General features: G+C 47.0%; 1 protein-coding gene across 3 annotated transcripts in view; it reads left to right on the top strand.

The window, feature by feature from the left end:
* CACNG2 (calcium voltage-gated channel auxiliary subunit gamma 2) overlaps positions 1 to 27,709 on the top strand; it is a 60,014-nt gene that overhangs the window by 2,434 nt on the left and 29,871 nt on the right. The window lies entirely within an intron of this gene.

The following is a 27,709-nucleotide window of genomic DNA, read 5'->3' as shown; positions in this document are numbered from 1 at the left end:
CCACATTCCACCATTTTCTCACTTCCACCGTGGAACACGGGTGGTTGGGTTAGTTGCTGAGGAAAGAAAAGGCAATAAGAGGGGTAAAATATGCTCTCTACTCTGTTCCTTTATCCTTTCCTCTTCCCCCTTCCAAAAAACCCCCTCCTAATTGGAGTAATCTATGCACTGTGTAAACATCCAGAGACCCTGTTAAAAGCAATTGTGTGATCCGCCTTTTTCCGGATTATTATTGCCTGGGAAAGCAAGCGAAATGCTACATAACTGGTGCACTGTTGGCTATAATAACAGAGTGAAATAATTGCTCTCCGTTGCAAATTGCTTTGATGATCATAAGTCTGGGAACTGGGGAAAAACGGCAAAACACCTCATATGTAAATATCAAGTTCCCTGTATGGGGGGATAAACACACCTAACCCCCAATCTTGTTCTGTCTAAGCAGCCTTATTTGGAAAATCCGAATGATTCCAGTCAGCTCAAGCAGAGTTCAAGAGCATTTCGTAATGTCTCTGAGCAGCCACACGCTGCTGGGGTGGGTTTTGTTTTTGCGGGGTCCCCCCTCCTGTTTGTTTGTTCTCTTTAAAGGGTTACTGCAAAGTCTAAAAATAAATAAGTCTTTGAACAGAAAACCAGCCTAAGTATAATGTGGTGAAACTGAGCAGCAACTCAGCTCCCACATACAGTGACATGTCTGATGGCCACTGGAGAACCAGCAATGCAGCCAGCCTCTGGACTCAGACGTTGGGGGGGAGTGGGGAGAGGAGGCCAGCACTTTGCTTTTAAATCTGTGTTGTTTTGTATTGCTATTGGAGTATGTGTGCATGGGGGGGGGGGTCTTCAAATCACGTCCTGGAAGGAGAGGGGCACGGATGCAAATGTGTGGTTTATGGACACACACACACACAGCATTTCCGTGCATCGTAAAATCGGTGTTCCAGACGAGACTCTAAGCAGGAGGGTCGATTGGGGGTGGGGTGAGGACATCCACAGATAATGTGCACGTATGTCCATGTCTCCATGGGTCCACCTTAATCGAATTAGCCTTGATCGCTCTGATGAGGAGCGGGAAGTGGATACCGCAGAATTGGTTTTCTAAAAGCAGCCCTGGAGCTTTGGGGGTGGGGTGGAGGCGGGGAGGGAATAGCCTGTGTTGTGTCCTAACGTCTCTCACCAAACCAGGCTGTTTGGAAACGGTTGTGGTCCGGGAAGAAGCGCGAATGCCCCCCCCCCCCCCCCCCCCAGTTCTTGGTGCAAACGGTTGAGTGATGGCTGGACATGTTTTGAATAGCTAAGTGACTTCATTGAGCGATGGTCTGTTTGACGCATACTGCATTTGGTGCCCTTTCTCTATCCAAACCGCCGCCTTTCACACATTCTGCAGAGGAGCTCTCTGCTGAATACTCGGTGCTAACTCCAAGCCAGAAAATCAATAGCAGTAAATTCAGCGGGGAGGTTTTAAACACACACACCTTCCCAAAAACAAAAACCCAAACCCCCACCACCCCATCCTTAAGAGCCGCTCAGGGAGCTTTCATCCGAAGCGGGGAGAGAGACAGCTACTTCATTAAACATTGATATAAGAGCCCTTCAAAGGAAAAGGAAAGAAAAGCGAAATGAGAGGGGGAGCTTTGGGGGCAAACAGCCTCTCGGTGATCTGTGTCCCTAGGCTGGGAGATCTAGCTGGGAGATGAAGGCGAGAGATAAGGGGGGGGGAGGGCATTGATGTAGGGAATATTGTGCATTCCGATTGTGTGTACACCCACAGGCACGTAGCTATGGCTACAACGGGGGGGACGACACACACAGGACAAATCGGAGAGGTTGCATTCCTTCTCCCCCACATTGGACCGGCCCCGAAAGGCACAGGGACTGACATGTCCTGAGCTAGGACCACCCCTAGATTACAAGAGCTGGACTATTTACATTAAAATGTCATAATTGCCCCCCTGTAGGGTGACCAGACCTGCGGTTATTAGGGGCTTTGTCTTATAGGCAACTATCTCTCTCCCCCCCCCCCCGAAAAGTGTCCCGATTTTTCACACTTGCCATCCGGTCCCCCAAGGAGCCATCAGCCCCGTGCACTCCCTCGCTAGCACGCTCTGGGGCTCTCTCCCTCGCTCTGTGAATGAGCTCCAAGGGTTGGGAATTGCAGCCCTGCAACAGGGGGGTGCGAGATGCAGACAGACAGACAGCTGGCTTGGCCCTGCAGGACCCTCTCCCCCTCAGCCTGCGCTGGGGGGGGGGGCTCAGCGCCCCGCTCCCTGGCAATAATCAGCTCCCGCCTCCCCATCCCCGCTTTGTTTAATTGCTCTGCCGCCAAGCTGTGTGAACCTTCAGCGGGAGATGAGGCTTCCCACCCCACTCCGGGGGACTGCGGAGGCAAAGAGGGAGGGTGGCGCGCACAGCTACTGCTCTGTTGCTAATTAACTAGCCCAGCTGCTAAAATCGGCCTTTCCCGAGCGGCAAGGCCAGGTAGAGTTTGCACTAAAACTTTGACAGGGGGCTAGTGAAGCAGCACAGTTTGCTGGCCAAGGGTGTGTGCAAAGGGAGGGATTTTAGGGCACTAACTCTAAGCGGAATTGGCCTTTGCTGCTGGGACAAGTCAGCAGTGCCTCATGCTTCCCTAGGAGGGGTCTTCCCCGCAGGGATTTCTGCGGGGTTGGATTTCTTCTCATTCCCCCTCCCTAGCTGACCATATTTCAAATCTCCTTTTCAAGCTGCTGTCTAAGGGTTGCAAATGAAAAGCAACTTTGTGTTTGCCTCTCATCTCTCTGGGGTTTTTATTAGTGCAGTTGGCTTCCCTGCCCTTTCTGGAGAGAGAATCAGAAACACTTCTCTCAGTCACCATATTTGAAAGCTGGCTGCTTGGGGGCCAGGACCTGTTCCTCCCTTCCCCACAGAGTTCACCAGTGGCCTGGCACCTGGGAGGACGGAAGGCTGAGATCTCACCTGGGGGTTCAGCTAGATGACCCTTGCAGTCCCTTCTAACCTCATGATACTATGAAGTGTACAATGAGTAGAAATGACAAAGAGGACCCTCCAGCTGGAATCCCCCACATCTACAGGGTGGTGGTGTACTGTAGTGAGACACACTCACCGTTAGGTCGGAGTTTTCCCATCAACTTCAGTGGGCTTTGGGTCAGGCCTGTAAGGTGAGGTGGGGCCATTGGTGTGTGAGAAGCTATACTGCTGGAAAAGAACTGAGGAAGTAGGCAATGTTTGTTCTTGGCCTACTGGCAGAAGGACACTGTACATGCCACTAGCATGTGGGGTTGCCTTAGTCCTCCAAGGACTCTGTGAAATCTGGGCTGGTGCTGGAAAGTGGTGGATAAGTACTGTAGTAATCATTTGAAAGTGGGTTTTTCTTTTAGAAATATTCTTGTAGTTATTTACCTTTATATAGGCCCGGTGTGGCTGGGCATCCTCATGGATGCCACTATTCAAGGGTCTTTCTGCTTCACCAATCAGTCTCAGTTATCACCTCGAGCTCTCTCCTTCTCTGGCCCCATCTATCTCTCAGGTACTTATCTGGCCCCAGTTACCATCCTGTCAGCCTCCATGTTCATTTTGCTTTTGGCTCTCTCCACCCATTCTGCTCCCTGCAGCGATCCACCTCTCCAGTCCTCATCCTACGGTAAGAGGGAAACTTAGTATCTCGGCCAAGATTTCCAAAAGTGATTAGTTATTTGGGGGAAGAGGGAGCGTGTTTTTCAGGGGCACTTTCAGAAAATCAGATCCTTTCAAACACCTATTTGGTGTCTCAAGTTAGGCACCAAAATCTTCAAGCACTCAAAGTCACTAGTCCCTTTTGGAAATCTGGGCCCCTTGTTCCTTCTGTGTGAGGGTTCCACTTCTTTCAGACAGTAGCTTGGCTCCCCACAGTGGACTTCCAACCTTATACTGGAGGACCTTCTGTGCTGGAGTGAATAAGGATTCAAATCTCAATGTTCTTTCATTGCAGAGGGTCCTTTCCCCTCTTTCTCCAGACCACCAATGAGCTCCAGTCCTACACTAGGGTAAGAGGAGAAATGTAGTCTCTGCTCAAGTTAAGTACCAAACTAGCAATGTTTTCTGATCTGCCTCCAGGTACCTCTCTCTCATAGAGCTGCACTGTCTAAGCAATTTCTCATGTCACTCAAGAATCTTTGTGCTGTTTTTCTTAAAAGGGCAGAGACTGTCTCCTTTAATATAAAAACCTCACTCTTTTTTAATTGCTCACCCACCCATCAAACAGCTGAGATCTGCAAACTCACTGCACCCATAGATCTGCTACTCTGCATCTTTTCTGCCTTTAAGAAAGTTGCTGATTCTCCAAACCATTTCCCTCTTTGCATGGAACCTTCTGTATATTTATTATTATGAATGATACTTCTGGTCTAACTGTAGATTTCTATTCCTAGGGACTAATTTGATCCTCCTCTTATAGAATCTTAAAACCGGAAAAACAGTAGTTTATTGGGGCCTTATCAAGGCTAGCAGTATGTTAAGATCTATTAGGAAAGAGCTAGAAAATAAGACAGAAATATCACACTGCCACTGTATAAATCCAGACTGTAACCACACCTTGAATACTGTGCGCAGGTCTGGTCGCCCCATCTCAAAAGGGATATAGTGGCACTGGAAAAGTTTCAGCTAAGGGCTGTGGAATGGCTTCCATATCAGGAGAGACTTAAAAAAATTAGGGTTGTTCAGCTTAGAAAAGAGAGAACTGGGGTATGGGGGGATATGATAGAGGCCCACAAAATCCTGAGTCGCGTGGAAAAAGTGAATTGAGCAGCGTTATTTACCCTTTCCCACTATACAAAAACCAGGGGTCACCTGATGAAATTAACAGGCAGCAGGTTTAATACAAACAAGAGGAAGTACTTTTTCACACAACGCACAACTCACCTGTGGAACTCATTGCCATGGGATGTTGTGATAGCTAAAAGTATAACTGGGTTCACAAAAGAACTGGATAAATACATTTGCCAAGATGGTCAGCAATGGAATCCCATGCTCGGACCGACCCTAAGCCTCTGACTATCAGAAGCCAGAAGTGGAAGACGGATGGATCATAATTGCCCTGTTCTATGCAGTTCCCCTGAAGCTCTGGTACAGATACTGGGTAAGATGGACCCTGGTCTGACCCAGTCTGACAGCTCTTATGTTCTTAAATAGAAATGAACTGTATTTTGTATTTCTGTATTGTTATTGGCTCTGTCATGTCATTATTATTAGAAAAGGAACAGCTCTTGAAGGCTTTTTATACTGGAGAAGAGGGAGAAAACAGTCCAGTGAGAGAAGGCATGAGTGATGTGCACAGGGTTAGACATCCCTGTAGATCTCACTGGTGTGAAGACAAGTAATTGAATGGATGTTGGTGCAGAAAATAATTCCTGCCTAGAGACCCTTCCTGAGGAAAATTAATGAGCTGATCTGTTTCTCTTTCCAGCTTGTTATACCTGAACAGTGCATAGGAGTGTAGTGCAATTTCAGCCTTTGTGAAAAGGAAGGGTTGACAGCAAAATAAAGCAGGGTGCAGGCAGACATTGGGTAAGCTTTCTCCACACAGTTCTGGCAACGTACCTCATCCTCGACCTGTGTAGACTCCCTGTTGTTTCAGTACTGGGCCACCTCGCAGCTTTGTCATTGTACCTTGATCATGATCTGCTCCTCAATCTCCTGTCTTGGTCCTGGTCCCAGTACCCCCACACAGCTCTGCCAATGCCCCTCAGTTCAGCCCTGCAGAACTGCCTGTTACTCTAATCCTTGGCTCACACAGCTTTGCCAGTGCCCCCCAGTCCTGACTAGTAGTACCCCTTGCTGTTCTACTCCTGGACCTCCTCTGAGCACATGCTGTAAACAGCAACAAATTAACTCAAGGTCCTTGTACCTTCAAGGTCCAGAATCACAGGAGGCCTAGATGCAGTGCTGAGCCTGAGCCAGGGCAGCAGGCGATGGCCCAGCACATAGTTGATTGCTGCTGGCTTTTCACCGGCTACGGGGAGGGAGGGTCTGGGCTGGCTGGCTGCATCTTCATTGTGAAAAAGATCAAGGACTCAAAAGTGGGGGAAAGATCACATTTCATTAGGGTGAGGGACAGCAGACAGGAAGTTTGCCCATGGAGCCCTGAAGCTTTGGTGGTTTTAGTCCTCCTATAGACTTAATTCATAGCTGACTGTAAATCATGGCAAGTTGTGCAGAGCTTTTATGATGTGGGTGAATATCCAACAGGCTGAGACCAGCAAACACATTTCATTTGTGAGCTATGACAGGTTAGTGCTCATCTGCAATGGTGAATGGCTGGGCCCTGACTTCTAAATAGCTCTAAAAGAGCAAATATGAATCCTCCTACTGAGAGAGAGGTAGCAGTGAGTTAATATTGTCCTGAAATACACCAGGAATTGCCTTGTTGAAGGGAGTGGGTGGGAAATGTAGTGGGAGGGACACAAAGATGTAGTGTGGCAGCAGTAACGCATAAAGAAATTACATGGGGGATAAGATAAATGTTCTCTTTTCCAGGGATACAGAGAGCTATTCCTGTTTGATGTTTCCATTTTAACCCATGCATTTCTCTGTGCACTGCTTTACCCATTCCAGTTTGGAATAGTCTAATCCAGAGTTCTTCAGTGGGGTGGGGAGCAATAGGCAGGGGTGTTGGTGAGGTTTTACATCAGCACCATTAAAAACAGAACCCAAAAGCAATGGTAAGCCTGGGAGCAGGCTTCAGAATCTCTGATCACTGCCCCTGTTTTAAGAACAGGTTCCCAACTGAACATGCCCTTTCCATCCCCGGGGGAAGCCATCACTCCTCCATTCTGTGCCGTTTCTGCCCTCCAGATTGCGCTAGTTGACAGGAACTGTGCTCCCGCACATCACACGTGAGGTCCTGCCATTCCAAAGGGCTCACAGAAGAAAGTGTGTTTCGCTAGAGAATTCAGCTGCTCCCCACCCCTTTCCTTCCCCCAAATGTTCAGCGAGTTAGGGTGTGTCAGGGGGATCGTAGAACTGACGTTAAAGAAAATTCACCTCAAAGTTAGGGGTTTTTCCTTGCATATGTGACCTTACCTCTACATCTCTGTTCCCAGCTTTTTCCTCTCCCTCCATCTTTGATTCATTCTAGCCATCTCCATTTTATTTTGTTCTCATTTCTCCCCATTGTTTTCCCTTTTTATTTTCTTTTTCATCTTCCTCTTCCTTCTGTTCTTTCTTTAAAAAGCAGCTCTCCTTTCCCTTCGTTGCTTCTCTCATCTTCACTCCCAGTTCTCTGTTGTCCATCCCCCTGGCCCCCTCTCTGGTTACATGATCTTGTCCTCTTGCTTTCCTTGCTCTGTTCTTCGTAGCCTTTGCTCCTGCATTCTCCTTTTTCTGTCCTCTCTCCTCTCCTCTATTCCATTATTTATTCTGGGTCCTCTCCCATCTCTGTCTCTTCTCTATCTCCCCTCACTGAAGGATCCCAACCCTTTGGAAATCTGGTCCTCCTTTTCCACTTCTGAATTGTCCCAGCTCCCCCCAGCTTTATAAAATGTCTCTTTTTCCCCTCTCCCCTCCCTCTTCCTTTCACCCTCATGAGCTGTTGCTATCCTCCCTTCCTCCACCAAGGAATTTGACAGCTGTTGCTGTTGTGAAGGGGAAGCCAGAGTCCACACTTCCCTGCCCTCCTTCCCCCATTGCCTCCTCTTCTTCCCTCAGAGGGAATGCTGCCGCCACTGGGGCAGTCTGAGACCTGGGCCCCCATTTCTGCCGCTCCCTTCTGCTAGTTGCCTGCAGTTGAGCCCGTTCCTCCACTTCGTTGCCTCCAGCTCTTGGTGACTGGAGGCCTCCTTGGCAGCTCGGCAGAGGATCGGGCTCAGCTCACGGCAGCCTTCAGACAAGAGTTAGTCCAGGGGCCTACCAAAAAATAAGGGGTGCCGTGGCCACAGCCCTGGGCGACTGTTGTGCTGTGACTAATCTGTGACTGTCAGGGAGACATGCCAGGGCAAACATTCATTCCCAGCCATTTGTTTATATTGGGGAGGTTTTTCTTTGCAAGAAAGGAAATGAAAGCTGAGATGAGCACTGACATTTAAAGGATTTGGGGGCGGGGGCAATGCCTGCAGGCTGCTGCTTGAGCCCCAAATGAATAGCTTGATGAAAGGACAACATGATGACAAATGAAGTTCAGTGTGGATAAATGCAAAGTAATGCACCTTTTGGAGGGAAAGAAATGGGACCACTCGTACACCTTTACAGGGTTCTAAATTAACAGCATCCGCTCAGGAAAGGGACTGGGTAGTCATGGCAGATAGCTCAGTGAAAACGTCTGCTCAGTGCACAGTTGCAGACAAAAAAAGCAAACAAGATGTTAGGATGCATAAAGTACAGGATGCAGAATAATATGGAAATGATAATGCTTTTAAATAAATCAATGGTGCGGCCTTCTCTGGAATACTGTGCAGTGCTGGTCACCTCATCTCATTAAGGTTATTGCGGAACTAGACGGGATTTAGAGAAGGGTGACAAAAATTACTAGGGGCATGAAAAAAACCTCCCATGTGAAGAGAGATTGAAAAGATTGGGATTGTTCACCTTAGAAAGGAGATGGATGAGAGGAGACATGATTAAATTACATGAAATAATGATTTGTCTAGGTAAGGTAGGTCGGGAGCGTCTGTAATCCCTGTTGTGACACATGGAGGGGCCATGCAATGAAATTGAAGGTAGCAAAATGAAAACAGATAACAGGAAATACTTTTTCACTCAGTTTGTAATTAGACTGTGGAATTCGCTGCCACAGGAAGTTGTTGTGGCCAAGAACCTAGTAAGATTCAGTGAGTGAATGGACGTTTATGTGGCTAACAGGACTATCCAGAATTGTGATAATTAATTATGATAACCATTTTGCACAGGATCTAAAACCTCTTGCTTCAGAAAGTCTTAAGCCAATCTCTCACTGTTAGAAACTAGAATGAGACCTTTATGGAGAGAGATTATGCCACAATTTCCTGCCATGGTATTTTTACACCTTCCTCTGAAGAATGGGTGCTGCTCACTGTCAGAGACAGGATACTAGACTAGGTGGGCCACAGGTCTATTCCAGTATGGAAATTCCTACGTTTCTAAATGCTAGCCCTGCTCAATTGCACCCATAGGCTTTGAAGTAGCCTGTGTTTCTGCTAGTGTCAATGGTTGCCCTAATTTCACAAACTGACAGTGAGACTAGGTCATTTTTATCATATTTCCCTGGGAAGGATCCAGGGATCGAGGGTAGTTGAGGGTATATGGAATTAAGGAGAGTCTTTTCCTTTGTACCCTACTGAATAAAATGAGTAGTCAGCAATGAAGATACTAGATATGTGCAAAGAACTATTCCTATCAGACTCCTGGCTGCAAGAGAAAGCAATAGGCTTTGATGCCATAATGACTGAACTAGAAATGAGGTGCTCTCCTTTCTCTTGCCTCTGTGGGAATGATCACTGAACTGGCGGTCAATGCCGTATAATGCCGTACTGTTTTCATACCCAAGAGCGAAGGGCTCGATTCTCCTCTCACTTACCCTGATGTAACGCTGGAGTAACTCTACTGAACTTAGTGGAGTTGTATTGCTTTTTACACCAGATGCAAGTGACAGGAGAATCAGGCCCATACAATGCAGTACTTGTGTTTAGTGAGTGAAACAGGGATCTCCACCGCTGTCTTTCTGTTCCCTTCCCTTTCCAGCACACCTTAGGGACCCAGAGCTAAATTCAGTGCAGGTGTAAGTGGATGCAACGCCAATAAAGTCAATGGAGTTGCACAGCCCCTTATATCAGCAGTAAATTGGACTCCCACTACCACTTTTGGGGAGCTACTTCTATTTTCGTGCCAATCACCCTGTCTAGAGAATTCGGAAGGAGCCTAGAACAAACTGGCTTCTTCCAGGTGCAGATTCCTTTACTAGATCAGCAGTTTGATTTTGAGAATATGCAAAATGGCAGATGGAACAGTCTGGCTTTGAGTCTCTGACCATGAACGCTCCACCAGCTTTTCAAAACACAAAATGAGGATGATCTGTGGAGTGTGATATCTAAAAGGGATCAGATTTGGGCCCATAATGTCACGTCTTTCCTGTCCAAAGCTAGGGATTTGTTTGTTTTGGCTAGAAGCAGCAAAAACACCAATAAATCAAAGATTCAAAATGTCGTGTAAAGCGAACACTCTGTCAAATAAAAAAATAACACTCGCCAGCTGTCTCCCCTGGGTGGGTTTTGCCCTTTCATTCTTCTCTTCCCATTCCCCACTTTCTCCTCTCCATACCCCGGTGCCTTTTTTCAGTGTCTGTGTTTCCTTCCTACCAATTTGTCTCCACATTTTACCGTCTCTCTTTCTAAGGCTTTGTTTACGCTATGCCTTTAGTCGCCCTGGGATTGATCACAGTTTAGCTGTGAGTGTAGAGAAGGACGCATCCTGGGCAGCACCAGTTCAGCTAAACCAGGGGTAAAACACAGCTAGCTGAGCCACTGTTGATCATGGATTGTCTACACTCACAGATAAATTGCGGCTAGTCCTGGTGCAGCTAAACCAACTGCTGAGAACCAGCCGTTGAAACAGTGCTATTTCTGACGGAAGAAAGTGCCTAAAACTTTTTCTTTTCTGAATCAACTTTTCTCTACTCCCACCACCACAACCACCAATCCACATCTAATTTAAATTTAACTGTTTGTTCTCTCTGTGCCACTATCCCCGCCTCCACCTTCTCTGATACATACCCTCCTCCCCCTTCCCCCCCCCACATACACACACACAACTTTGGTTCTCTTGACCCAACATTTCTTTGGTCCTCTGGGGGGGGGTCAGAGCTAGGGTCCTGTTCACCCTCCAAATGCAGCTGAATGAGTGGGTGATGCCACAAATTTGGGGGGTGTCCTCTTCCAAAATACAAATGAGTTGACAGCCCTGCTATTAAGGTGGAGGGTTAGGGGGCTGAGGGTTGCCCTCATTTCCAAGGGCACACTCCCCCCTAGAACTTCACCCAGCTTGGGTGGGTTCTAAGTAGTCTGCCAGAAATAATTACCGCTGCTTCATTTAGATCCTGAGCATTACCTTTTCCCTTAGCCCAAGGGGAAACAATTTGGGCATTAGTATTATTAGTATAATTAGTATTGTCATGGCTTTTTGAAGGTCAATGGCAGAGAGAGGGTGGGAAACATTTTTTCTCCATGCTTATTTCTGAGTGGGAGAGTGAATGAATGGTGATAAATGTCCAGCCGGGTTCCGTACATCGCCAGAGATGCGTGGGAAGGTGGCAGAGAAAAGAGAGGCAGACGTCTTCTACGAGCAGCTGCCTCTGTCCCTTAAGGGGTCACCAACACCAGCACAAAGACAGGTGTTGGAATGGGGATGCTGGAGGTCAGGGGACCAAGGCAAAAAGAATGCATAAATAACCGTCCCCCGGGGCAAAGAGAGAGAGAAAAGGGGGAAAGAAGAAGGGGCGGCAGAACTGGAAGAAGCTGGGGACGGGAGGAATGGTTTAGAGAGAGGATATATTGTAATAGGAAGTGGCTAAAACAGCCTGGCAAAGCCTCATTAGGTGACGGCCCTCTTAAGAGGCAGACGCAATGGTGGGACTGGAAAGTTCCCTTGCCTTTGGGAAGTGACTTTGGCTCTCAGCAGAAACAGCTAAGTGAGGGGTGTGGGGCAAGGATTGTACCTGAGGCTCAGCCCACAGGGTGTGGACAGGAGGCAGCTGAATGAGGGAAAGACATTCCCCCCCCCAAAAAAACCCTGCCCTGGAAACACAGCCTGAGAAAGGGGGAAATTCAGGAGAGACTAAGGGGCTCTGGTCACAGGACCGTCCAGCCATGTCTCCTCCTGTCTTTGTCGCACCCTAGCCTATTCCAGCCAGTCGCAGAAGACCCTAGTGCTTCTGGGAAGATAGCACAGCTTGGCATAGAAGCCCCCTGCACCAGTGCTGTGTTGGTCTAGTGGCCCTGCTGTATCCACACAATTAGCCCAAGGGAGCCAGGCTTCGGGCACTTGTGAAGTTGGCCCCTAGACTGTCAGAGAGGGAGAGATGTACCTCTTCCCCCAGGAACCTACTAGAGCCAGTCACCTGCATGTCTGCCAGACACGACGGGGTTTAACAGCATCCCTGTGCCCCGAGTCCCCCTCTCGCTCCGCCAGTGTCTTCCGGAGGAGGAGGCATTTATCCCTTTAAATGAAGAGGAATTTCACAGGCCGGACCAGTGAGCGTTCAGAATAGAGACTGTGATTAAACTGAAGGAAGGCAAAGACAGCAAGGGTGTGTGTCTGGGAGAGCAAGGGCTCGGGGTCATGTAATAGACCTGCGTGGGATTTGAAGATTAGAGAAGCTGAAAGAAGGGCCATTTGTTCTATCTGCCTGGGGCTTTGCTATGGCCTCCATTTCTGTAGTATCTGACCACCTCACAGTCTTTAATGGATTTCTCCTCACAACAGCCCTGTGAGGTAGTGCCATGCTATTAGCCCCATTTTACAGATGGGGAACTGAGGCACAGGGAGACTGAATGACTTGTCCAAGGTCACCCAGGAAGTCTGTGGTGGAGCAGGGGCGTAAACTCAGGGCTTCTAAGTCATAGCCTCGTGCCCTGACCATTGCACCCTCTCCGTTCTACTGTATGAACTGCCACTTTGTTCCTGTAGCAACAGGAATATGTGATTGTGGAAGGACAGAAATGGTTTCCTAGGAGTTAATCTCAGGGGCTGGAGTGAGATCACAGGACAGGTGTGTTTCTTTGTGCAGAGTGATTATAAGTGGGCGCACATGACAAGGACAGCAAGGGGAGAAAGTTACAAGAGAACCAAAACTTCAGAGAACACTGTGTGTATGGAGAAGCAAGCCCAGAGGTGGAGAGAGTTTCCCCCCGCCCCCGCACACTGAGTAGATCAGACTTTTCTAGAACTGGATTGGCTGAAACAGCAGGAGGGAAACCTTGGCAGAGTGATGTTCCCTTTAGGAGGCAGGTGGCATGATGGGACTGGAAGACACCATGATCAGAGAGAAACGATGGGAAGGGGGCTGTGCCTCAGGTCCAGTTCACTGTGGGGGAGAGGAGAGGCACCTCATTTAGACACATAAAATATGCCCAAGGCAGCAGGATCTACCTCCTTCCTGGAGTCTGCCATGGGCAAGGGGATTTTGGAGACCGTGCTCTAGTGGGTGGGGCTGTCATTGCCCCTAAGTGCCTATTACAAGAACAGGAAGGACTAGGGGGGCAGGGGGGAAGGAAAAGTAAATCACAGGAGTTAAAATTAAAATATTTAGGTCCTATCTTTTTCCTAGAAGACATTTACCAGACACATCCCCAGCCTCAGAACCTGGAGTATAAAGCAGCAAACTCTTTATTTCTCATCCCTTCCCTTTTGTAAAGGAGAAATATCTAAGTGGGGAGGGAGAGTGTGAAGGGAGAGGAAAGAGAGGAGATCAGAGTGGAGCAGACAGGGAAATGGGGGACAGGGACATTTGCAGGATTCAGAGATTCCAAGGCCAGAAGGAACCCCTTAGATCAGTTAGTCTGACTTCCTGTATAACACAGGCCATAGAACTGCCCCCAAATCATTCCTTTTACATACATGTCCATGTAAGCAAACTTCATATGAACATAGCCACCTCTTGCCTGCACTCTCCCCTGATTCGTTCTGGTATAATTCAGTAGAATTTTATGCTGGGAGACTGGGATGTAACTTCAGTAACAGCTACTTAGGACTTTGATCATGCAGTGTCAATTAAACAGGGGAAGCAAAGCTTGATGCTCCCCTTCATGTGCTGCTCGTTAAGGACCAGAGGGCTCATTATTATGATTATAGTATCATTATTATTGCTACTTTTATCTCTATTGCAGCAGTGCCATCATGCCCCAGACGCGGTCGGCACACCTTTGTACTAGGTGTTGTACAAACATACAGGGAGGCATGGACCCTACCCCAAAGAAGTTACAATCTAAGATGACAAGCACCATACCTCGGGTGTCAAAGCAGGATACAACCAACATATGTACCACTCTGATAGACACTATATACATATTTATATACATTGTTTTCTACATCAATAAAAAGAGTATTTCAACTACAACTGACTACTCCTCCTCCTGTGGGGTAGTGGAGAATGGGATGCAGAGTCTTTTCCTACCTTAAATCTGAACAAATAATAATAGGTCACTAGTTAGCCTCTGATCCCTTTCCCAAGATTGATTGTGTTGAAAGTTGTTCCCATTTGACAGTTGTTTGGCGCCCTGTGTGAAATGAATTGACTGATCTCACTTTAGTGCCAAGTGAGACAGGTCTCTTAGTTAGGAGCCTAAAAGGGAGCCGAGCGCTTTTCAAAATCTGTCCCCACTTCTGAGTGCTGAGCACTTGGAAAATTGGGCCCCATGGGATGTGAATCCACCATCACAACTGGATCTCTCCTTTGTCGTCTCAGCAGAGAGAGGCCAAGCACTGAATGAGCCTTAGAGCCCAGGCTCCCATATCGCCTCTAGACATTGTCCCTCCAGGCCAGGGCTGAGGCTTACTGGAGAGGCAAGTGCTGCTGCCCAGGCTGTTGCTGCTCTGGGGATAAGCAGAGAGCTGCAGTCTCCAGGGCTGTCCATACAGCACGACTGACCAGTGTCAACTCACTCCATTTATGAAAACTAAATAGTGCAGGAGTTCCTGGCAAAGCAATGCTTTTCTGTGAAAAAAACAAAAAGCTGAGCTGGACATAGCCGCCTATTCAGCTGTTCACAGCGTTGGTTATTCTGGGTCTCCTTGCTCATTCTCACTGAGCATGCTGGATCTTCTGTGGCTCTTGATACCGGCATTGACATAATTGTTTCCTTGAAGAAAGGGTGGAACTAGACTCATGAGCCAGTTGGCCCCTCTCCAGTGAGAAATCCATCGGAAGGGGCTCAAGGAGAGGAAATCCCCAGGGCGAACCCCTCACGGAGTTGCCACCACATCGTTCCATCAGGGAGGGTGCTGCACTCATCCAGAGAATGGGCCGTGGGTTCCAGCCCTGCTCTTCCGCTGGACTTGGCGTGAGGAACTGGGCCTTCACGGCAGTAGCTTTTCCCAAATAACGTACTCATCAGAAATACTAAGAATAGGCCACAATGGAGCATCAGGTCAGCCATATGGAAGGAACAGCGCAAGGCACTGCTTGTGTTTTATGAACTATGCTTTGTGTTTTATAAAGTGACAATGTCGCGGTCGGTAATCATCGGGATAGTGATAAACACTTGATAGGTGATCAACAGGGAACTTTGCTTTCAATGTTGTGACTTTTGCTATCTGCCTGCACTCCCTGGAGCGACCCTTGATCTTCCACTTGTTAGCAGGATGGGACCTCCTGTTCTTTTCAGGACCTAATTTAAGAATATTGTAATAACTCCTTTTCCCAACTACTGATTTGCAGTGACTGGGTCACTCCCCAACTTTTCATGAGCTACTTACTGGCTGAGGCCACACTAAACTCGGTCTTAAGAACTGGGTTGGGTATATAGGAGAAGAGGGTGAGATCAGAGGAGTTAGTTCAGATCTGTGTGGGGGTGTATGAGAAGGAGAGTGGGAGTTAGTTCAGGTGTGTGGCAGGGAGAGGATGATGGGGAAACTAGGATTAGAGCACATCGAAGCAGGAATGATGGGGGATTAGGATTGGGTTAAAGAAAGCACAAGGGGAGAAAATGGGCAAGGCCATGGGGATAAAGGGAGATTTAGGTTATATGTGAGAGGATGGAAGAGCAGAGTATTGGGGCATGGAAGGGAAGGTAGAGGAATTTGGAAAGGGAGTGTCGGGAGTGGCTGGAGGAGGAGTAAGTAGATCAGGTGTATGGGTTAGAATTGTGGTATTGAGATAGGTTTGTTCACAACAGATCCCGTTAATTTTCTGATTCCCTTCACCGTATGGACTCTGGTCTAGCAGAGTTGCACTTGATCCAGACCAAAAAGGTGGAGCAGAAATAGTTTTAAGCTATCTTTACATTCCTCTGATCCTGAAGTTGGCTGGGGAGTAACCTAGCTGCCTGTGGGCACCAAGGGACCATTCTGGTCACCAGGGGATCATTGTTTTTACCTTTTCCTTGACCACCTCCTCTGCAGTGGGGGGTGCCACAGGGAGCTGCTAGGCTGGCTTATGCCATTTAGGGATTCCCTCATACTGGAGGAATCCTCGGGTGGCCAGTTAAACCAGTTTTATGGCTGCTTTGTGCCACCAAGTGGCCTAGAGCAACTGGAGTGAACCAGAGGATTTGGCACTAAATTTGAGTATCAGCTGGTTTGTGTTAATATCTGTGGGATTCTAATGGGGGGGAGGGGTTGCCAAATTGTCTCATGACAATTTTTTGGGTGGGGCTTGTCTGTCCTATGTTCTGCAGAACATTACAAAGATGATCCCTATAACCTCACACTATACTGTTACAATCGTTGTGTTATCAGACAGCTCTCTTAAAAGTGTCAACTTAAATTATAACTGAGAACACCCAACCTGTACTCAGCCAGTCCAGTTACTGGAGGATAGAACATTTATATCCTGATAAAAAAAATCAAGGAAACTAGGAAAAAGCTGCAGCCCACCAAAGAGCAGCCAATCTACCGAGAATGATGTGCTCATACACCAGGGTGATAAGTGCAGCGGAAAAATGTAAATGGATTGACAGAAAATGCTACAATAAAATAGAGATTATTTAATTACACTTTGGTGGATTAGCTGCTCTCTAATTGGCTGAATCACTTAATGGGTGTCTTCTAGAAGCCAATCACAGAGGGGCAGTTCAATAAAGCTATAGTGAGCAACACTCTGCTGCGTCATTCGGCATCCTTTGGTGAGAATGATTAACTCTGTATCATAGGCAATAATCGTTGTCACAGGGTCATTCTAATGGGTCATGCTGGGTTTTACTGGTAATTTTGCCCTGATTATATCAGGTACTGTTGTGTGATGTCTTGGTTTTTGCTGGGTCATTTGGTCATGCTATGTTATCTAGATGGTCTATGCATTTTCCCCTGAGATACTACTTCTTCAGGGCTGAACTGAAAATGTCAGGAATTTTGTTGGACTATCTCAAGGGGATAATGATAATGGTATGTTGTGTAGCATGTCTAGCGCAAACCGGTTGCTGCTTCCTACCCCGCATGCGGTAGCTTTTCAGGGATCTGTGGATCTCTGTATGTTGCGTACCCTTAAAAATGTGCATTTACCTCATTTAGTTGTTTAAATAGCTGCTGCAGTTTTTGTGGTAATTCTCCATTCTACATATAGTGAATCCTATCGGTACTCTAAATAACGGTAAATGTAGGAAACAGCATGGTCCTAAGGGCATCCGCTGTATGTGCATTACACACATGAAGATGATATCCATGTGAAAAATTATGTAGCTGTATGCTGACGGAACAGCAATGTGATAAATGAAGTTATCATGCACCTTTGACTGTCTCATCTGGCCTCTGCCTGCTCACTCACTACGTCTCTCATTCGAACACTCTAAATCCCTGGGCAACGTCAAATAGCCACCATTTTTTAAAAAAGCATCATCCAGCCAAAGAGATATTTGCTCCTTCCTCTTCAAAGAGTAAATTTGTCCCTCCCCAACCCCTGCAAATTAAACTTGCCCAAGACCCAGGATGGGTAAAATACATTCCTGGGCCAGTGACTTTCTTATAACTAAAAAGGGTATGAGTTTAAAGTTCATTATATTGCCATGTAACTCCACAGAGTTAAAAACAGAGGCCCAGAATCTGTCCCCTGATAAGGCTGCTGTACATTGATGGTTCAGCTGGCTACCTGGAGATTGCCCTGGTGTAGGAGAATTCCTGGGTGGCATAGAACTGCATAACCACACCCACCTGGCTTCCCCTAGTTTACGAGACATGAGCAAGGGAAGAGTGTTGCCAGACTGTCATGGTTCTACAACAATTCCTAGCTGCTGCAACAGCTTGTTCGGGTCATGAGTAGTCTGGCAGAATTTAGAGCAGCCCTATGGTCACTCTAAGTTGCACCACAGACCAAACCAGCCTCTGCTTTCCCAATGATCAGAAAAACACAAAGGCAGCATAAAGCTACCTTTAAACCACCACACCATCTGTCCTGTTCCAAGTACAGCTCAGCCAGACCTGACAATTAGGGCCAGGTGCTTTATAGCATTGAGAGGCTGAAGGTTCCCAGCTTCCTCATAGGACCCAGCACCCACGTAAGATGATAGAATTTAAAACTGTGACATTTATATGTATATGAAAGCGAGGTGACGTCACTTTTAGAGGTATTTATGGCTTCCTCTGAAGCCTGTATGGTTGGATTCAGAGGAACTAAGCTACCTAGTTTTACTGTTGGAGGGATAAAAAAGAGTTCCAATAACATTCTTAAAACGCTGATAAAACCGGGTTTTTTTCTGCAAAACGCATGTGGCATCTACAGACTAGCGAATGACAAGGGGGGATATAAAGGTTTCACTGGCACCAATCAGGCTGATCCCTCTAATGCACCTGGTCAGAACAAGGGAAAACAAAGACTGAATAAATGGCCCATTTGGCATCACAAATTTCATTGAAAATGCTTTAGCTAATTATCTCTGTGAATACTGCAGCCGTCTGCCACTCAGGCCCATAAAGCAATTTTCTTATATGGCCCTCCTTACCAGGGTATCTGCACACCTCACCACTTTTAGTTATTTACTTCTCTGAAGTAGGGAAGTTTTATCATCGCCATCTTATAGGCGTGTCACAGAGGGACTAAGGGGCTTGCACGGGGGCCGCACCGGAAGTTGGTGATAGAACAAAGACTTGAGCCCAGGTTGCCAAGTCTCAAGCTAACACCCTGACCAGTGCACCAGCCTTCCTAACATGCTACACTGCATTATGTCTCCTGGTTCTGCAGTTTATCAGTGTACTGCCTGCCTATCCGTACGATATATGAGATGTATATAGATAATCTATAATGTGCTACAGGAATGTCATGGATCACAATCATTTGCATATTAGATCTCATTTGGGTTTTACAGTACTTCTTGCAAGTGCCTAGATTGTCCGAACATAGAAGGACTCTGTAGGAGCCGCAGCAGATACTGCTGGCCTTCTCTAGGAAACAGCCAGAAAGAAGTTATTCCCTCTGCAATTCAAATCAAACCCACATTTTCTTCAGCAGAGCTATTTTAAGTCATTCATTATCTTTTTACTCTCCAAAGCAAAGACGGTTTGATACTCAGAGGTTGCTAGAACCAAAGGGGGAAGAGAGGACACTGGGGTATTGTTCTTCCTGCAAATTCAGACATATTTGGGACTGGAAAAAGATTTTATGTCTTGTAATAAAAACACCAAACACTTCACATTAGAAGAAGCCAAAAAGAAAAGAAAGAGAGAGAATCCTTCCTCTTGAAGTCTAGGGTAGTTGGGGTTTCTAGCACGAGCAGAGAAGTTAAGCCTGCAATTGACAGAATGGGTCAGATCCTCAGCTAGCATAAATGTGTGTAACGCTGTGGACTTTACTGGAGCTACTCCTGTTTACACCAGTTGAGGGTCTGATCCAGTAGCTCTTGTTTGGCCTTTGTGATGTGAGCAGGATTTGGCTTGCAGGTATTGCCAGGATAGATGGGTGACAGTGCCAGGGTGAATTGCGGGGGTTGGCTTGACTGACAACACAAAACTACACCACTCTTCGGTGACTCAGCTTGACTCATTTCTGCTGTGTCTGGTAAGAACAGTTACCAGAGGTGTTCCTTTGCATGAAATGCTAGGCCCAATTTTCCACAGGAGTAGTGAACTTTATGAAGAGGCTGCCACGTGTGATCTTCCGCTGCACCAGCAAGACACAAAAGTGCATCAAGATTATCCTGCCACAAAGGTCTGGCTCTAGGTGGATTGCACTGCTTAGGAGAAAATGGGATTTGGCATCTCCGATCACCGCTCTCTCTCTCCCACACACTGAACCAACAACCCACCGGGTCCCTTGTCTATGTAATTTCTCTCTCCGTCTGCATGTCTTCTCTTTCTACTAATTCATGCACTGTGGGTGCCTTTAGTTCCCAAGCATATCCCAGATCATTTCTATTGTCAGCTGTAGAGCTAAAAAGGCACCTACTGAATATGACTGAACAGAATATGACTGAGCAGGGTCAGGACCAAGTGATCAAAAGCTCCACACCTGGATAAGAGCCATATAGGACTAGCCTATGGCACCATGCCAGTCCAAACACTTCTAGTCACAGTGTAGGTCTAAATGCTACAGTGCCCAGGGAAGTGATCTGTAGCCCCGTTACTACACTAGTAGTTGTTGGCTACTTGGCGAGCATTGCCCACTGGAACTTATGCTACTTTTAGAGGCCAGCACTTGTCTGCCTGAAATTCTTCTACCAGCTCCAACTCTTTCGGAGTGGCGTGAGGAGTGGGGAGGAGACATAGACTGGATTCTACTCTGGCAAACAGGCAAAGAAACAAGGGGGGTATAGGATCCTGGAGGACCGTGTAACACGCACATTTAAAGAAAGGAAATATGAAGACTATACTATCAGCAGATGTTGTGGCTTAGTTAATGTTCCATTCACTTATTCCAGTTTCTGAGGCACTGTGAAAGCTTGACGTATATGCTGGAGAATAGAGGGCTGGGGGTCTATCAGAGACATAGGAGGCAGGGGGAGGTTTCTGGTGTCAAGTTTAAGCTACCAGACAAAACTCCACCTCACAAACATGCACATGAAATTAGGGTGACCAGACAGCAAGTGTGAAAAATCAGGACAGGGGGTGGGGGGTAATAGGAGCCTATATAAGAAAAAGGCCCATATATTGGGACTGTCCCTATAAAATCGGGACATCTGGTCACCTTACATGAAATACATTCTTGGCAGGTGGACAGTTTGGGTGTGGTTTTATTATAAACAATCTTTGGCTCTCAATGGCGAGCAAAAAATGTGTCACTTTTCCTGCCCTTCTGAATAACCTTGCATGGGTTGAATCCTCTGTAAAGTCCTCCCCTCGGCTCTTGGGGTGGTGGTATGAATCCAAGAACGCTCTGGCTCTTAATATGGTGACGTTTAGCAAGTGAAAAATAACTCTGAACCAAAAATTCAAGCTCCCCTGGTTAAACATTGGGTTGTTGAAGGAAGTGATGGCTCACTAACAGGAAGTAAACACTGCACTGTGGTCTATAAGGCTGTAATGATATGTCATTTACAGAGCTGAGTCAAGCACATGGTGATTAGAAAGCAAGAAACTCTGTGAAGATGTAACTATTTAAAATCTGCTTAGGAGAAGGGAGCGTGGTTCAGTTTGGAAGGAAAATGGAGGGAAAGCTGTGTGGCAGGACTTCTGTTGCTAGATGGATGTCTGCTGCATAGTGGCATTTCCCTCCCCCCCTTTTCTTGTCAGGACAGTGCCCAGTCAATGGAACTTTCTGGGGTGGGTGGAAGACATCTGGCTAATGAGGAACAGATGGACACCCACATGCTATAGCTGCTCTTTCCTCAGCTCTTTCCTCATTTGCTTAGTTTCTGATACTTGTATCCTCCCCTACTGCTGAGCTTTGCCCTCTTTTTGCTTTTAAATACCGAAACCCACCTTGTTCAGAATTTTCATTATGTTGGAAAAGTTGAAAACATTTTGTTTCAGCTATTTTTTAATAAAAGCAAATGGAGTGAAGGGCTAGAGTGACAAAACGGAGGAGAAAGAGAAGCTGCCAGTTTGCCCTGTGGCCCAGTGGTTGGGCACTCCCCTGTGATGTGGGAGACCTACCAGTTCATATCGCTGCTCTAGAGCAGGCACTTGCATGCAGGTCTCTCCCCCCGCCCCCTTTCAAGGCAAATGCCCTAACCCCAAGGCTATTAGGTATTCCAGGATGGGCCCCCTCAATCTCTTCCATTGAAGCGGTTCCGCTTTGTGTGAAATACTTGAATAGTCCTTGGGCAGGGATTCAAACGTGGTTTCCCACATCCCGTGTGAGTGCACTAACCAAGCAGTTAAATGTTATGAGGGGGGGCACAGCCACCTCCTCCCTGTTTTGGGGTGTGAATTTATCCCAAAAAAAGCAAAAGAAGACATTCTGGAAATATCAAAAAGGGTTGTTTGCATTTTTCCACTTTCTTTTTTTTTTTACACTGAAACACATTTGCCCAAATCATCACCAATCCACAAAATGTTTCAGGTCAACCCACATCTGCATTTTTTGGCAAGAAAAAAAGTTTCAGCTGAAAAAAATGTAGGGTCGGCATAGAGCTCCCTTCTCTCCCAGTTCCAGAGCACCTACCCAGCTCTGACAGTGCGCCATTTTTCTGCCCTGCAGGGGAACAGGGGGCATGCAGTGTATAATTTAAAAAGAGGGTTAGACTGCTGTGCCCCAGGGTAGAGGAGTAGGCCCTGTGTAATGGAGATTATTATACTCTAGGGTGCTGTTTATTTAGTGCGGCCTGTTTTAATGATTTGGGAAAGACTTTCCCCAGGATTGTCTTGATGCCATCCTCTGGAATAGGCAGTTTATCCCATTGTGAGAATTTCCATGTCCATCCTCCCCCATGCTCTGTAGCACGCTGGTGACTTGGTTAGAATAGGTGCATGTGATTAGTGCTAGTGACCTGAATTTCCCTTCCACTTCTCTGGCTCCCTTGCTGCCTGAGGACAAGATCTGTGTCAGTGTTCTTTTGTTCTTGTCCAGTACACAGCAGATTCCAGAGCTTGCTGGTCTTCCAGTAACAGCCTTCAGCAATCTGAGAAGGCAAGTGCACTCTGGGCCCTGAGAGATGCCTGAACCCTCAAAAGGTGTGTGCATGTCACAGCTCATAGGAGAGAGCCCAATGCCCCTAGACGTGCTTACACAGATGGAGTATTTCCATAAGTCCCTGCGTTCCAAACCATGATGAAGAGAGAAGAGTTACTTTCCTATCAGGCTCCAGTTGGTTTTTATTAATACAGTTGGTTTTCCCCGAGATCTTCTCCCTGAGAGATCTGATGAGAAGGTCAATCCCTGAGCCTTTTCTCACTCCTTCTGATGACAGCTTTACTTCACCACTTTGATGCTTGCTCACAGGCATGGGGTGGAACTGACCCACGGGTTTAAGTTTGGGAAAGAATCTGTTCACCCTGAAACATATGGACAAGGACCTTGGGGTTTTTTACTTTCCCGTCAAGCACAGAGCAGGGACTGTCATTGTGGTTCAGGAGGGTATATTCCCCAGGATCAAAGTCCCATTCAGTTGCAGTGAGCAAATGAGCAATCACTCAGTCCATCCCATCTTCTTCTGTCTGTCTAATTCTGAAGCTGTTGCTGTGTCCTGAACGGGGATTAGCTTTCTTCGCTGCTCTGGTTTGGATGAAAGGCCGCCACAGCTCCTTTGTGCTCTCCCCGCCAGCTCCATTTGTGATATTTCCTAATGATTATGTAGGGCACAGTGTCTCCTCATCACAGATCGCATGGATGAGGGAGGCTGGCTTCAGAGGTGGTTGATTTAGAGACCTTACGCGGGGTTGGGGGGAACCAAGTGAATCCATTTTATTTAATTTAACCTTTTCAGTTATATAAATAAGCTGGGTCCCTACTGCATCCTCCCCAGAGCACACAGACTTTTGGCTAATGCTCAAACCCAGGCCCTTCCTGGGTTTGGCTTTATTGGCAGCTCAAAACTATGACACAGTGTAAATCTCAGCCTAAGCCCCCTCCCTGATCTTGGCTATTCCTTGAGTGTCCCTCCAAGACCTTCTGTATGTCTCTTCTCTAGTTTCCCTTACCCGGGGGGGAGCATTCCTACCTCCCTTATATCCAGGGTCAAGTTAACAAGGTGCCCCTGCCACGAGTCAGCAGTGCTTCCGCAGCTGTATGCAGGATTCTAACACCTACTGGCAGTGGCAGGAGGGGGTGTCAGCTGGAGATCCTGGTACATCCCTTTTCCTCCCCACCAACCAACACCTACCTGTTTTGTGCCCTGTGCAACCCATTTGGGATTCAGTGGGTCTGGGCCTCAGCTCCTAAAGTATCATATAGCTCCTAGGAGACCTGGTCTCCTTGCTGCCTACAGATTTTCCAAGGCTACAGCACAGGGTTAGGTCCATGACCAAACTTTGGAATCTACGATGGTGGGAAGTGCTCTAAGTCTCGTCCCTCAACAGGTAATGAGCCTGACCCCCCACCCCCCATCTGGAGTTGACATACATTTCCCCTTGCTCACTGGAAGATTGCAGCCTGGGGATAAGTCCAGGAAGCCTCACAGACATAGGTTACCAGAATAAGTTTTGGCATCTGTAGCAGCTCATCTCTAACTTAACATTCCCATACTAATGTGGGTGTGTCCCAAGTCTACTAAGCTGGACACAGTCTCCACTTTCTAGCTGCCTGGGCACAGTACACTTCTTGGTCTCTGAGTCTTCAACCAGACCCATGTCTCTCCTTAGTCACAATTATTATTAGAGCAAAATTTCTTGTTGCACCTCAGTGTCCCCACACAAGAAAGACACAAAATCACCTAACTGGTGAGTTCCCCATGAATTTGGGACCAGGGTCTATTTTTGGCTTCTTCTCTTGTCCATTAATATTTTTTAATCACTCCTCTGCCTGTCTAATGGAGTGTCCCTCCGATTTAGAATGCAGCTATGGCCAGGATGACATCGTCAGTGGCTCCGTCACCAGATATTCCTCCCTTTGCTGTACAGCCTCCACCAGTGTGGCAGGACAGTGGCAGTGCACCCCAGTCTGCACCCTCCCAGGGAGACGTTCTGTGTACAGCTCCAATATTATGAAGGCCATTAGTTCCCCTCCTGTGACAGTCTTGCATTTGAGACAAGTTATCTAGCAAATCAAGGGTGAAGGTGTGCAGCCACATTCCTGGGTGCCAAGGGCTGACCTCCAAACCATCGCTGGACTACTTCCCCCAACACCCTCAGCTGGTCCAAGATAGCTACTTTCACGGCCTGTAGCAACATCCTCACGGAGGGACTGGAACGCAGTTTGTGCCTCTGCTATCAGAAAAGGTACCAAACCGATAAGCCAGACCCACTGATCTGCAGGAGCTCCCTGCTTGTGGGACAGTTTCTGATCACAGTATGGACAGGGAAGGGCTTGGACTTACTGGCAGCCTAGGAAGTGCCACCAGTTTAGTAAGTTTCTGAATCAGCTGGTTTTTGAATGGTTGCTGCCAAGCCTGTTGAACTGCAAGTAGGGCTTGCTTCTTCTTTATAAATCGCTGCAAGGTCTAGTGGGTTAAAGCCTTGCCTGCTTGCTGCTGCTGGAGAATGGCAGTCTGCTGTGCTGTAAATATTGTTCCACCAGCCTTGTCAGGAATTCCATTTTCCTCCTTTGTCAGAGGGTTACTGAAAAATCTGGCTTCTGGAACCAGCCAGAGTCCCCCCCCCCCGCCCCGCGTCTTCAAAAAGCACACGGACCCTGAGTTAGTGCTCAAACTCACCCCCTTCCTGTCATATGGCTCTGTTGGTAACTCAAAAACAGTAAGAGTTCAGAAACTTCCGTCCAAGATTGGCTGTCCCTGGGGTTTCCCTCCAAGAGCTTCCGTCTTGGCTCCCCCGTCCTCTCTCCCCAGAAAACCACCTCTCCTCCATTATAATGAGCTACTGCTGCCATAGCATGGCAGCAAAAGCTCCGAGCTTTATGCAAGGTTCTATCCTCTGCCTCTGGGGTGGATCAATACCAAAGTTATGCCACCCTATTACATGAGCATTTGGGCTAATCTGGATGATTTTCTTTATTGGTAAGGAAAGCATTTGTAATGCTCCAGCAACCAATCTCTAGCTGTGGACAGTCACGAGATATTTGCCCTTAGATTTATCTCATTCTGATTACTATCTTTCCTTTTTTCGTTTTAGCTGCAACATGAATTTGGCAGCTGATGTCTCCTGAATTTGTAAAGTTGCTTGTTTTATAACTATTGCTGGTGGTATTTCTGGTCTGCCCATCCTCATGGTATATACTTTTCAAGTTTGCTTTCTATGCTTTCCGAGGGCAGAGTATTGCCTTCTAGCTCCAGCTGTGCTCAAACTGAAACAGAGAAGTTGACGTTGGGAAAGAAACAAGAGGAACAACAGAAGGCTGTGCTAGTGAGGAATCTGTCCCTTCAGAAGTAGAAATGAACGCTCTGTGTCACTGGAGAGCAACATGCTTAGATATCTCCGTTAAAAAGGTCTTTTTGCCCTAACTGTGCTATGGCATCAAAGTTACCAGGTGCTGAGGGTCTGTTGCTGGAAGTCACAGGGACATGTGACTGTCTCAGCCAAAGCAGGTCAATAGTCTGCTGGCCAGCTATGGGGGCGATAGCAATAGTACTAAAGGATTTGAGGTCCCATGACCCTATATCAACCAATTGGATTGTGTTGGGTAATCTAAGGGTGTAATTATATACAATAAATATTTCATAAAGTACTATCTCCCATAGGGGCTTGTGTTAGATAAAAACGGCTCAGGCCAGCCTCTTACGGCCAGTTCAGACAGCGCTGCCAAAACCTGCCGCTGCAGGATGCCTCTGGGTCATTGGTTCCCCCCTTCTCTAGGGACAGGCTGAACTTCTGGTGTGAGCTTCAGAGCTGATGCTCCAGAGCCATGTGTTGTGGAGTGCAAATGGCTTCATGCTAACCTAGCTCTTTGGTGGTAGCTAGGGCTTCCTGTAGGCTCAAGATTTCTCCCCCTTTATTGCAGCCCTGCCTGGGCACATCACTGTTCCCTATACTCCCTTCAAAAACATACACCAGTTCTCTGTTAACTTGTTCTGCTCTGATGGAGCTGAGTACCTGTTCCAGCTGGCATGGCATAGGAATTTCTGGCATGCAGAAGGAGGGTAATACTGTACTCCCAAGCTTGAGCTTTGCAGCCGGGAGCCCAATCAAATGGCTTTGCAGATGGCCCCAAAGTTGCCTGAACCATACCCAATGCAATGCACACTGGGCAAGCTAAGCAGTACTCTCATAGTCTCTATTATGCCCTCAGGTAGAACATAGTTGCTTTATTACATATGGCAGAGTATGTAACATTTATGGATTAAATATGATTTTAAGTGTGTGTAGGATCCTAGGGGTCCGTTATTGGTTCTCAGGGTTTTCCCCGTTTCATGGCTGGTTTCCAATCTATGTACTAATTATTTCATTGCATAGGGTAGTTTGATTGATCTGTAGCTAGTTGTGATGACAGTATCTTCTCTTTCTGTTAAAGGCTTCTCCCAGAAGCAAGACAGGCTTCGTTATCATTGCAATAAGCCCCGGTCATGTCTCTGCACAGTAGTCATGTTCATCACACGCATGTCATCAGGGAATCATACTTCAGCATCTTCTCCTCTTGAAACCCAGGCCTTTAGCTGAGGAGATAAAAGAGCAGCTTCACTGGCTCTGACAGGAAAGAGAGAACTTTATATTTGATGTTAATACCAATAGGTCTTACATATCAGGCTGAATTAGGAGGTGAGTCTAAGTGAACCAAAGGCAATCTGAGCAGGTGTCATTTGCACCTTTCTCTATTCTGTCAGCATGCAATTCACATCAAAGGTGCACTTAAACTCCCATCTGAATCTGGTCCATGTTATCCTGTAGAGGATAGTGGTGCACATGCTCAGATACACCACACGCACAAGACCATCCCACACCTAAAAGTCTAACATGCCTCGATCAGCCGGGAGAGGAAAGTCAGACACACAAACTGAGAAGTGAGCCAGAGCTGATATATTCCCTTCAAGAGAGGGCAGCAATTCACACCCTGTACCCTGTTATCCTGACGTAATGATTCTCTAGACACTTATTTTCTAGTTTGAAAGGGTTGCTTCATCAGGGGAACATTCTGTGGTTGTGATCA

Source organism: Lepidochelys kempii, chromosome 1, assembly GCF_965140265.1.
Source record: "Lepidochelys kempii isolate rLepKem1 chromosome 1, rLepKem1.hap2, whole genome shotgun sequence".
Classification (NCBI taxonomy): Eukaryota; Metazoa; Chordata; order Testudines; family Cheloniidae; genus Lepidochelys; species Lepidochelys kempii.
Note: the sequence above shows the minus strand (reverse complement) of the source record. Positions and strands in the feature narration are given on the sequence as shown.